The sequence below is a fragment of the Lepisosteus platostomus genome, chromosome 21 (genome assembly GCF_059453375.1).
Source record: "Lepisosteus platostomus isolate fLepPlt1 chromosome 21, fLepPlt1.hap1, whole genome shotgun sequence".
Taxonomy (NCBI): domain Eukaryota; kingdom Metazoa; phylum Chordata; class Actinopteri; order Semionotiformes; family Lepisosteidae; genus Lepisosteus; species Lepisosteus platostomus.
In genome coordinates, this window is record NC_142631.1 from 9,794,381 (window position 1) to 9,807,538 (window position 13,158).

General features: G+C 39.6%; 1 protein-coding gene across 13 annotated transcripts in view; it reads right to left on the minus strand.

Moving 5' to 3' along the window:
* Positions 1-13,158, minus strand: part of rapgef1b (Rap guanine nucleotide exchange factor (GEF) 1b) — a 90,879-nt gene that overhangs the window by 57,153 nt on the left and 20,568 nt on the right. Inside the window, exon 2 of one of the 13 annotated variants that reach the window (XM_088615404.1) lies at positions 3,884-3,990. The exons of the other annotated variants lie outside the window; for them this stretch is intronic. The gene's annotated coding sequence lies outside the window, so the exon portion shown is untranslated. The remainder of the gene's footprint in view (positions 1-3,883; positions 3,991-13,158) is intronic. 13 annotated transcript variants of the gene reach the window in all.

A 13,158-nucleotide genomic window follows, 5' to 3' on the forward strand; every position in this document is an offset into this window, starting at 1 on the left:
CTCTGCATGATATGGCTCCTCAGTGTCTAGCCAGAATCTTAGGGCAACTCTTCACATGACCTTTGCTCAGCTGATTCTGGTTAACTACTGTAAGTGTTCCCACTGTTCATCTACACTCTTTGGGTGACTGTTATAGTGATGCCACACATCACAACTACACTCAGCCACATTGGGTGCTTTAAAATTGACCCTATACACTTAATTACAAAAAAACCTTTCAGAAATATAACTACCATTGCTGCTTTGTTTTCTTGTCTTTGAAATGTTCTTTAGGTCCTCAGAAAACAGTTTTTCAAGTAGTTTTCAGACCACCATGAAACGAACGCTTTTCAAAAGGTGCTACAAAAAATAAAGATTATTCGCATCTGCTGGCAATTCCAAACAGAGTTTGAAATAAAAAAACAAACAAAAAAAAGGATTTCAAACCTAAAGAAGCAACTCTGGAGAATAACACTATTTAGATTAAATATCTACAATTACAATGACTTTTGCTTCAACATTTCTGAATTTTTATGACTGATTTTCTGAGAATTTAAAATAGACACCAGATCTTATCTAGATGCTTACTGGGAATTTTTAACAGCACAGAGATATTTGTTTTCTACTTATCAGCTAGCCCTTCTATCAAAACCGCCAATCTAACCTAACCCGATTCAGCCGCTCAAAGGATCGTAAGGATTCAAATGTCTTTTCCGTCAACTGCTTCTGGCAATAAATGTTTCGGAATCAGTTATTTAAGGCAAGATTAAAATGGTAGAGCAGTCTAGAAAAACATTTTGACACTTCTTTACATTTATCTCAGACTGCAGGCAAGAAAACGTCAGCAAAAGCAACAGAGAACTAGACCAAATAGCAAAAGAAACCTCAAATGCAGAACACAGAAAAAAAGAAAACACAGTTAGGGACTCAAAACACTGAAATCACGGGTTAAATGGAAATCAAACAAAATCTCTTTTGCGAACATATTTTGAAGGGCTTAGAATTGGACATGTCAGTGGATATTTAGTAACCTGCATCCATTTTTTAATTCCTCAGTTCCCATCCTACAATTACTTCTTTTCATTGAATCAAAGCCACTGATTCTAAGCCACACTTCCTTCTCAATTGTATCCTGATGTTTGCAAGCTCACAGCTGGGGAGGCTGTTGTTGCCTGCTGCCATGGATACAAAATGATGTCACCTTTGCAGCTTGAAATCTCTGCAGCTGGTGGTGAGTACAGGGTGGTGCTTCAGCCTGCAAAACTAGTTAGAAACAGCAAAAAAAAATGTATACAGTTTCTTGACAAGATGGATGTTTCAAGCTGGATGGAGCAGAGTATGGCTCTTGTACCCTGTAGACAGTTTTTGAATTTGATTTTTTAGTGCTGCAGATTTCCCTGGTGCATTATCACGACTGAAGATGTGTTTTTTAAGTTTCAAAACAGTTCAGCATATCTTCACTTCATTTCTTGGCGCGGGTGCTCTAGAAAAGCCAGTCTTTTTTCTGTCTGAGAATAGGAAGTATGAATCGAAAGTCAAAACACCATAATAGGCATAGAGGTAAGAAAACAACAGAACAATCAGACCCACAGCTTATCACGAGACTTTAAAATTTGGTTACACTTGTTATTTTTTATTTGCAAGGAGACTCTTCTTTGTGCCTTAAACATACGTCTTTGTGCCTTAAAGATACAATATTTCTTGCAGAGTACCTGGACTGATGCATCACAGACATGTAATGAACAGTGTATCCCTTTATCTTATGCACAGCATGATGTAAGTGGTTGAAAAGTAATTAATTATAAAAGACTAATACTACTAATGTGCTACGGACATAATAGGCAGTTTAATTTTAGTTACACCTTCCACACATCAATAGGACATGCTGTACTAGGACTGCAAACTCATTACTAGGTCTGAGAGAGCCCAAAGCATTTTAATGATTCTCTTCCTGAGTTTCAGGCTTTGTTCTGAGCAGAATATAGACAAGTGCCCGGGTGCAGCATGGAATTATAGATGTTGCATAGGTAATTGTTGTTTCAGCTCTGAGCAAATTAACCAGAGAATGGGGGAGGATAGTGCTGCAAAATTCAGCTTCTCATATGTTGTACATTTTGTTGGGAAACAGACAACAAAGAGATCAGAAAATAGTGATGAAAATGTGTTTTCTGGGAATGAATAGATTCATTTTAATATATTGCTATTATATTACATTTATATTATAAATAAAGATAAGACTACATCCAAATCCCAATCTTCCCTTTATTGTATCTATTGTCTTTCCATGTGAGAATACATCGTTTTTTACACAAAAAATTCCAGTATTATCTGATTACACTTGTTAAAACCATGCCTTTTTCTTACCACACTTGCAAAACATTTTTCCAGAGGAAATCTTTAAGAAAGTTCATTAAATAACATGTAGCTTACTTTGTGAGACAAAAAACTGACTGGATTACAAGTGATGTTACAAATTTTCAATTACTAGATTGCATACTGCAAGGCAAAAAAAAATCTGAAGGAGTGGATATTGTTTACTGTAAATACTGATTCAACCTTATCTGTCAAAAAATCAATTACACAAGGTATCACTAACATTCATTTGATTCATCCTTCATGTCTAACGTCACATATACGTTTTTTCTACACAGTTCTCAAATGCCTATATACGCAAAAGTTCCCCTATGAAGATACTGATCTGATTAGTAACTCATTGCTCTCCCCCTCCCACACAAGTCATTTCACTGGAAAAAAAAGACAAGACATCATCTCTGATCTTATTCAGCTATATGCTGAGTATATGCAGAAAACAGCTTCTCCTAAATTTTTCAACCATACCAATGAGAATAAAACGCAGGTTAGTTTGTGCCTACAATACAGCATATTTGAACTTCCAGAAAGCCTTTCATACCACTCTGAATACAAAAGGTTGTTTTTATGTAAACCTGAAACTGCAGATTCCTCCAACCTGCCCATGTTTGAGCCACTTGTCTTTTAGCAACAGCCTCGTCCCCGAGGTTCAGGATGAAACGCGTGAGAGGCATTTCCTCACCAACATTACTGAGAGAGCCCTAACTGATTAATGATAGGAATTACTATCACAGTCAGCTAGTAACATTAATAATAATAACATCTCTTTATTAACCTTATACAATTACCCAGGCTCGAACCCGTAACACCTCATCACAGAGCTCATCCTATGCTGAGCCCCACTCGAGCCCACACCGGATTCTTAAAACTTAATATGTGAGAATCCAAGATCATACCCACTAACAACTTAATGTACAAAAAATGCACATGTAGAAACCAGAGTGTGATTATTGCTGGAGTACAACATGCTGCATATCTGACTAGGGGCCACTGCTCTGATTCTTACTAATGATCTAAACTATGGTACTGTTAGAAAACGTGTCAAGTCTGCCAGTGACAGAAAAACAGAGGGAGCAACAAACACATTTGTAGAAACAGCAACAAAAGACAGATACCAGAGTGGAAAGGCACTTACCAAATTAAACTAAAGGCAAAGCATCACATACAGGTACAATGAGCATTTTAAACACAAGATGAGGAATAGATTTTGAAGAATCAACAAGATGATCTTATCAATGTCCTCATTGTAATAATGTGGGGATAAAGACCAATAAGGCAGTACAGTATTTACAGTACAGTTAACTTGGGATTTACGGTGAAACTGGGACAAGTTGAAACTAAGAGGATGTTCACTTAGGCATTAAAAACAGGAGACACTACTTTACTCAAAGAGTCAAGAGGGGTATGTCAGGAGCTACCCAGCCCTAATGTTGAAGCACATTCAACAGGATCTGTCAAAATAAGGAAGAGTAAGATTCTGGGATCAATAAACAAACAAACAAGGCGCTCAGATTGGACAGCTCTCATTTCTAACCTTTCTGTTCTGTTCCCAAGTTTCTGTCAGGAGAGAGCGTTCTCAGCACCTCACCTCCTGCAGCCCTCTGAGGTGTCAGAGTACATCAAAGAAGAGAATGTGAACTTCTGATTGAAAAAGAAAAAAAAACAGGAGACAGCAGAGAGAACAAAGTGAAGTTAATGCTTCAGAAAGCTATTAAATTTCCTGCCAACTACATGAAATGAAAACCAAAAGACGTCTTCTGTTTCTGACTCAAAGAGAAATGCGTTCTAAGACCTAAGAGCAGAGCTGTCAGTGAGGTGGGTGAGTCACGTTCCTGCTTCTCTCCCCAAAAAAGCATGGGAGCTGAACTATTTAAAAATATGTTGATTCTAAAAGAAGATCCTTCTCCAATAACTTGTATCAAGGAACTTGAGATACCAGGGGGCTTTATATATTTCAAAACCTTTTTGATTTACCTACAGAAATTCCCCTTCTGTAGACAAATGTCAAGATGACCCCACAGAATCTGCTAGTGGGAATCAACCAACTCCCACTGGTGTTACACACCCTAGAAAAAAGCCAGTTGCAAAGTTTACAGGGATGACTTTATACAGCCTATTATTACAGTGTAGCCAAAGACTGTACCATTGTAAAAAAAACTTGGCGAACTACACGAGATGTATTCCGGTTGAAAAAAGAGCTGGCAAGATAATTTTAAGAAATAGGCCAAGATGTAGGAGATTGCAGCTGTAGTGTCATTATTTCGACAGACTATAGCTGAATGTGTGAAGAGCTAATTAAAATCGCAAATGAAACTTTCTCCTAGTTGCCAAGCTAGCCAAGCTGTGTGGGAAAACAGACAGAAAACAGAAAGTCAAAACAAATAAATGACTCTGGGTATCTTTTTTTTCCCCTCTTCACAATAATCCATGATATAAAGTGTGTTCCCCACAGACACAGCCCTCATGTGCACATAGGAAAAGCACAGGCAGATACTCAGCTGAAATGATTTAATACTAAACAGCTCATGGGCCACAGACTTAAAATGTATAGCCTTCACACCTTAAAACCAGCGATACACAGCATTCTTAAAAATAGCACTGCAACACACTGTGGTGATAAATGGGGCAGACTGCATTGCGTAACATGTTACCATATCCAAAAACATGCTGTGTATTCAGCATTCAATCGGGGAGAGGATGCTAGCTTTCAAATAACAACAAATAACAAAAAAACACAACAGAACACCATTTAAAAACATTGTGGATATCTCTTAGTTGCTACACATCCACAAATGATATCGGAACATCTTGACACATTGTACTGTACTTGTCTGGTTTTATAATGAAGAGGTAAGAGCTCAAGAGATTCATTTGACAAGAAGAAACTTGATGGCACACTCAAATTTACCTAGATTTACTTTTAAGAAAGCCTCATCACAAACAGCTGGCTCTCTTTTACTGAAGGCCTGCACTAAATCGCTAGATGAATACTCTGCATTTGAGGTCTGAGAATAGTTTTTGAAAACTTGAACGTGTTTTTTAGAAAGGAAGAAGTTAAAGATGCTAAGTCGAGCTGTCTTGAGGTAAAAGAAGGAACGGGTTGAAACTGCGGGTATTTTGCAGAAGTAGAAGATTGTGACATTCCCCCGTGTGCTGGCTCTGCGCTCTCAGGCCTGTTACGACACACTGCTCGGCCTGTATGACAGCGCTGCATCCGGCCACGCTTTCCCAGCCCGGCCAGAAAAGAAAACGTGCCGGCGGACAGGGGTGGGGACAGGGGGAAGAATTTGGGATATTTCCTTCTCTGCCGCATGGGTGGGGAAGACGTTGAAAACAAAAATGTGAGAACCTCTTGCCTTCCTTTCAGCTCTGAAGGGCGATAAAACAATGAGCGCCGTTGAGCAGGAGAGGTGCGGAGGAAATAGTCGCCAAGGGAGCCGCGCCCTCCTCGGGGGTCCTGGAGTCCCGAGTGCCAGGCACCGGCCCCTTCGTGCCGTCCAGGGCTCGGGGCTGGTCCTGTGCCGCTGCCTCTCAGGAAACCGGCCCTGCCCTAGGCGAGGCCTGCTCAGTCCCACGGGAAACTCTGAGCTATGGACCAAACACTTTCCTTTCATTTTATTTTAACTTGGCCAAGGGAGGAGGGGGGGGGGGGGGATAGATCCTTTACAATAATTTATTGTGCACTCAGCACTTCACAGGGAGCGGGCTGGTGATGGTAAGATTCTATATCGGCCTTTGATCAGCTACAAAAAGGAGCTTTATACTTGCTTTTCAGCCAAGTGACCTTGTCAACTGCTACCTACTACTTTTCAACAGGGATCTCCAACCCTTGTGCTCAACAGCCCCATTTCAGCAGGTTTTGTTGGTCACCATTATATCACCAGCTTCTAAAAACTGTAGAATTGAACATATGTGGAAAATATCAGCGGTGATTTTTTAGATTAAGTTATTTGTAGCTCATTTAGTATTGGAATCGAAGCCCACGGGGACCAGAGCTTTTTTAATTGAACAAATGACTTGTTTGCTTCAACTTCATCAATCTTTAACAACATGTGCCCTAAAAGACAAAATTGGGGATCTCCAAAACCAGGGTTAGAGTCCCCTACTTTTCAATGTTTTAAACCGGGAATTTCCAGGACTCATTTCTCTCAAAAACAGCAATCGCACATAACTCCTGAATCTATTATTCTGTCACTATGTTAACAAGGGCCCTTGAAATCACTTTTCAGTCAAGTCTATTTTGTGAAAAACTTTTGCCTGAACAAGGCCTATTAAGAACATGAAAAGCAATCTGCATTTGAAACAACTTCTGACAACAGAACAGGTGTGCTTTGCACATAATAAATGAAGAATTTGACTTCAGGTCACTCAACAGATGATGGAATCTGATATTTTTGTGTGGAAATCTCAAGGACTTTAGTGACACCTGTTTCCTGTAATGGGTTCCACAATGGAAATCTTCACCAGGTCTTGTAACATAAGATTCTTGTAAACTAACATAAAAAAATGCTCATCAGCCTTTCAGGCTAAATATACAAGAGTGATATTTTCAAATCCAGATTGTATGTACTTTGATGGAACTGTGCTGGTATACACAGTATTTAAAAAAAATCAGGTGACACTCCCCAAGGGGGGAAAATGTAAATTAATTCCCAATTGATGGAAGCTTTTGATAGATTTACAATTACACCAGGCACAAAGTGGTTATTGTATAGGACATTAACAGTACCAGAATCCCTTCTCTGGGCTAAATGCACCATGCGTCACCAGATCACTGGAATGGAACAGCTCTGAATTTCATTGGTGTTTCAGAGAAGAAAAAAGAAAGGTTTCTGAACAGTTTCTGAAGAAGACAGACGTGTTTCCAAGCAGTCAATCCCTAATGAAAGTCCCTGTTGGAGTTTCTTTCTTAAAACAGCTCAGCAAGCGGGGCACACATTTCTTCTGAAACCAAGAGCTTGCAGGGGTGGGAAATTCCAGCACAAGATCAGAAGAGCGATAGCCTGCCAAAAATTCAGGTAGGTAAGTAGAGATGCACGGCAAAATATACATGGGATTGTTTGTAATATAGATCAAAGCAAACAAATGCCAAAATACGAGCAAAATGAAATGAATGTCACTTTGCGTTTTGTATTGCACAGACACACATAATGGATGACATCCCCTGAACTGTGCACTGTCAAAACCTTTTACCCTTACAATCCTATCACTTCTTCAAAGTGCCCAAAGAACACAACCCCCCTGTCCTGATGCGGAACACGTTAGCAGAACCCGAAACATTCTGATACTGGAGGAGAAAAAAGGAAGCAAGTATTTAAACCAGCATCTTGAGTAGCAAAGAATAGCCTAAGAAATGAATAGAAACTGCTCAGACAAGCATAAGACGTGAAATAAAAATGAGGAAACAATTCTTGTGTGTTCAAAGGAATAAGAGTGCCAGATGAAGTCACAAAATAACAAAAGACACTAGTTGTTCACTGATGTAAGGATAGAAAATATATTTAAAGTATCTTTCCCATTCTTGGCAGAAGAAGTTTGTCTGCACATGCATGATGTACTTAGTTCACCTCATAAGTTATTTTTGAAAGGCATCAGTCATCCCACTGACTAAAAAATGATGATATCCTTACTTTAACCCTCATCAGCTATTGTTTTAGAAATGGGTTCAAAGAAGAGTGCATGGAGTTCAGCAGTCTCATTATGGCTGCAGAGATATCAAGTCTGCATTTCAACTAGAATGGCCTTGGAGGAAGTTTGTGCTTCAAACGCAGTTCCAAAAAGACTATCCCCAAACCTTTCAACTGCACACTTAAATCCAGCTGCTTGCTTGGCAGCTCATAGTAGGGCCCAGGAAACTGAGCAAGAAAAAAAAGACGCCACAAAAGAACTGCCAAAGCATGACACACCTCTGTGTTAGAAGGCCCCATGCTAAAATCACACATAAAGAATAAAATAAAACCGACACGCATACTTGCATGTCTCATCCCAAAACAATCAAGGCTGTGCTCTCCATTCCCAGGACACAATTTAGTGCAGACAGGCAACAGCATATTCCCACCTCTCAACACTTCATCTATAAAAGGCATTGACTCTTCAAAAGTAGCCAAGCATGGAAAAATCTCTCCCGTTGCACAGCACTTTGATTTGCTGCAGGACTGTCTTACACCACCCGAAGATGAACAGAAAGGTTTGTGTGAAAGTTACAGTATACAGAGTCCTACTCAACCTCTGTCTATTCAGATCAATTTGAAAGCACAAGCAAGATAAATATGAGGCACCTGGTACCCAGCAATACGTATAGTGATGCACAATAAGAACACAAATTTCTGCTCCTATCATTTACAGCTCTTTGTGCACACACATACTGTTATTTTCATTTTGACTAGTGTTCCTTTAAGATAACCAACTTAAGTTGTGATTTCATTAAAAGTTGAGTTTCTCAGCATTTGAAATTTGAGTTGAGTTAAATTTGCCACAATTAGATGAGTAAGAAGATGCATGAACAGTACATTAAAAACAACATGATTTAAATTAACACAGGAACAAAGAAAGATATGACAATTCCCCACTTGCATATTGAAGGTCACCCGACTCCTATTAGTATGATCAAAGTCGGCGTGTCAGAGAGAGAAGTTGCCTATAGCATTAAAACTAAGTAAACTAGTTCTTAATAATAATTAATTGTATTTATATAGGTCTGGGCAGCAAAGTGCTCGCGTGAGTTTCTGGGTGCTACGGTTTCCTCCAACAGTCCAAAGACATGTTGGTGGGTTAATTGTCTTCTTAGAAAATTGGCCTAGGTGTCTGTCCTGCAATGGACTGGTGTCCTGTCCAGGGCATACCCTGCCTTGTGCCCACTGCAACACAGTGATTGACTGAGAAACACTGGTTCAGAGAACACCACCTACAAAGTCCACCAGCATCTCTTACATAAGGTGATTTTCCCTGGAGTGCTCCCACCCCAGTACTGACCCAGACCAGCCTTCATAGCTTCCGACACCTGAGAAAGTCCGGCTTTAGAAGGGGGCAGGACTGGAGTCCACTGTGCCTACTCCTGGGAGTGGAAGAACACAGGAACATGACATTTGCAAATGAGAGGAGGAAACAATTCCATCCTCTATGAACATCCCACTGCAGTCTATCCTGAGGCTAGCCGGGTCTATGCATCAACAATGCCCGTACTACACTCATACTAAAAGCTTCGTGTTTTAAACTAAAAGCTTATAATGATTCTTTCATTTGCATTTTTATTTACCCACTGCGTGGTTGTGTTTTGTGCCCATTTGGAAAAACGTAGTTAAATCCATAGACCTGATGGATTCTTTTGTGTATCAGCATATGAAGACCTGCAAATCATAAAAAGGCAAGCTGCAATCCAATGGGAGTCCTGCTTCAATCTCTGTACTCGCAACAGGGAAGAAATAATATAAAAAGAAAAAGAAGGCCACAAACCCCAGCACGAAAAACACCTGGGAGAGACCTAAGGTTTTGTACAAAAGCTATTTGTTTGCCTCTGCAAAAACATTTATGGAATTTGGAATCAATAGCACCATTCTGTTCTGTAAAGTGCAACAAATGTGTCAGTGGATTCTTAAAACCGCCTCAGGGAGGAAAATGTTTCTCAGTCTTGTGTAGGGGGTAGTATGCAGCACTGCTTTTTCCTCTGATGGGGTGTTAATTATGTATTGTATTTGAAATAAAGCTTAGTTTTCAAGTTCCTACAGGTATTCACTAGCAAAAAAAAACTATACTAAAGAGCTATTTTATACCATACCGCGGGCAAGGCTAGAAAAGGGAACATACAGTTCTAAAAAAGTCTCAAAGTGATCGTGTTAAGTCTAAATGTAATTAGCTTTTTCCCATCCTAGATGTTACTCTGTTACAATTTTTCAAACTCCCCAGCCCCTCTTCCTGATCAAAAAGAACACAAACCCTGTTAAAATCTAAAAATGGTCAGGTGAAGGAATGCAATTTGCAGCCTCTTGCTGCAGTTTTGATCCTATTTTTCCACACACGTAACACTTCATCCACCAAATATAGAGAGTCAAGGGTCAGTTTTGTAACCTGTTGTGAATTTAGCACATTAAGTTATCAACCGTAGTGCCTTTTGCTTCATTGGGAGAGCTACTATAATGGAAGGACAAAGGAAAGAGCACACTCAGGTTTCTAAATTTGTCATGCGCCAGTCTTTTCCTAGATCACGTGTGCTCAACAGCTGAGATCCCTGTTCTTGTTTTACTGATAAGGCTCCCATGCACTCAAGTTCAATTTTCCATGAAAGCCCATTTCCGTCGGCTTCCATCCCCGAGGATGGCTTGCTGTTTCTGAAATGCCGAGAGATAAGGATAACTCAACACAGGGGCTGACTGCCAAAAGGCGAAGAAATGTTCCTTTCTTTTCTGGATGGTGGTAAAAAATCAGGGATGCTTTCTCTTGTGTCAGCTAGGAAAAGAACAGCACTTTGACAGCTCTTTGCAGTGCCAGACATACCTGCAGGATGTACTGGTCTTTTTCCATGCTTCCTTTGTATACAGTGTTCTTTCTAAAGCAGGGGGCTCCAACCCTGATCCTGGAGATCAGTCCAGTTAGTCACCTATTTCTAAACATTGCAAACACTTGTGTGATATTGATTAATTAAGCCAGGGGTCTGTTCAATTAACAGAACTCCAATCCTTAGAGACTGAAGGGTTTTGGTCCCATGTGATCTCTAAATTACTTAAACAAATCACCTGCTTAATTGGTCACAGTGAAATTGTTCTAGGTCTTCAGAAATAGGTGATTTAGTAGTGACCTATAAAACCCAGCCTGAAGAGCTCTTCTGCTCTAAGAAATGTCACACAATTGTATGTGCAGAGTAATACCCTAGTTAATAGAAATTGAACTGTCTGATATTCTTTTCCAAACTGACTTACATCTGTACTCATTCACACAACAGGGCAATTTATTGAAGCAGTCTGAATGAAATCCTTTTGCACAAGGGTACAACAGAAGTGCCCTACTTAGGATCTGAACCCCTACCTTCCAGTTACAAGTCTGGAGACTTAACCACTACACTACATTGCTGTCTGATGTTACTGAAGAGGATAAAATCATACATCACCTCTGTACAAATGTCCTCTTTTCCTTCAGCAATACATCTATTTTGGCGTGCCAATTTTTATACACATCAAAATGAAGCCAGAACTAACCATGGATCTTATGGAATCGAACATGTATTTCTGAGGATATTAAAACAAAGCTTGCAGTGTGAGACCCTATTCAATGAACTGTACACATGTGGCACTTGAAATAAAATTGTGGGTTCAAATGGCACATTTCTTACATGTCTTGAAAAAGGAACTAAGCTGCAGTGATTAGAAAGCAAATTAGACTAAATTAACACCAACCGTCCATCTTTTGGAAAGCACTTTGCAAAATTACCCTAGAACTCAGAAATGAAATGTAGGAAAAAAATAATATTGTATTTATTTCTGAAACTTCGGAGCATAGAACACAAAATCTTCAGGTAAAAAGTATCACTTGTATGCGCATTCAAATTTCTATCTATCTATCTAGCTGTTTATGGTGTAGTGCTGTTGACTTATTTAATTCTTATACTTGTCTCTATGGACTGCTGTTTCCAAAAGAATGACCTGTTATCTCAGCCCTTCACCTCTCCACATGTGGTAATGATTTTCTTTCTCAGGTCTCTTGGTTGTTACTCTCTTGTAAACTCCACTAGATAAGTGTCAGAAGGGTCCTAAGATCCATGTCGGGGACATTTGGAAAGAGTAATATGCAGAAATCTATTGATATGACAGAGGCGGGTGGAATAAAACTGCTTGACACAATTGATATTGCACAAATTCTTGCCAGACTGTGGAAAGCCACAGGAAGTAAGATACGCAAACAGTCATCCATTGATTTATCCAAGTCTCTTTATTTATTACACCAGCATCTTGTGAAATAATATTACAGTTTTGTAGCCCTCACACCTTTTCACTCATGGAGGGAGCAAAGATACCCTGGACACCTCACAAACACACAAATCTCTGACTACAGCACATTGTGCTTCAGAAAAGATCTGACTACATGCCAGATTTGCCATATCAGCTGGGGAAGGGTGTATCAGATCAAACCATAAGCCATTCTGCAACGGTCTGCAGAGCAGAATTCTTTCAATTCTTACATTATCAAAAACCGAGTTTCACCACACTTATTAACACTTAGAAAACATAAATGTGCATAAAGTAACTTAAATGGACTACATACATTTGTAGGGGTTCAAAGAAATGCACTCACACTCTCTGCTTTATTGCAATTCGTATGTTATGATTTGCAACAGGACTTCCAAACTGCTTAAGGAGAGGAGACCAAGTTCTAGAATTCATGAAGAAAGAGAATCACAAACCCCAGAAAAGAAAAACCTCCCTCACTCATGTCTTAAAGCAGTTGCTAGGAGCCAGCACAGAAAGATGACTCAGTGTATTCACACCTCTACTAATCGCTCACGTCAGGCAAACAGTGTTTATTATTAGGGAGGTTTACATCAGCAGTTCGCTTCTCATGTTACTGTGGCTATTTCCATAATACACAAGTGTTCCCCATACCAAGATTGGCTACATTCAGCACACAGGGCATCAATGTTAAGGAGCTGAAACTGTGTGATCTTGACATTTGCTAAGAGATTAAAAAACATGCCTTATACGGTATGTCAGTGCTAGCTAACAATGAATACCGCCCGTTCATATCTGCTTGCTCAATTAGAGATCTGAGCTCAGTGATCCATATGACAACACTTGTGAGGAAATCTCAGTTCCACTGGAGGTG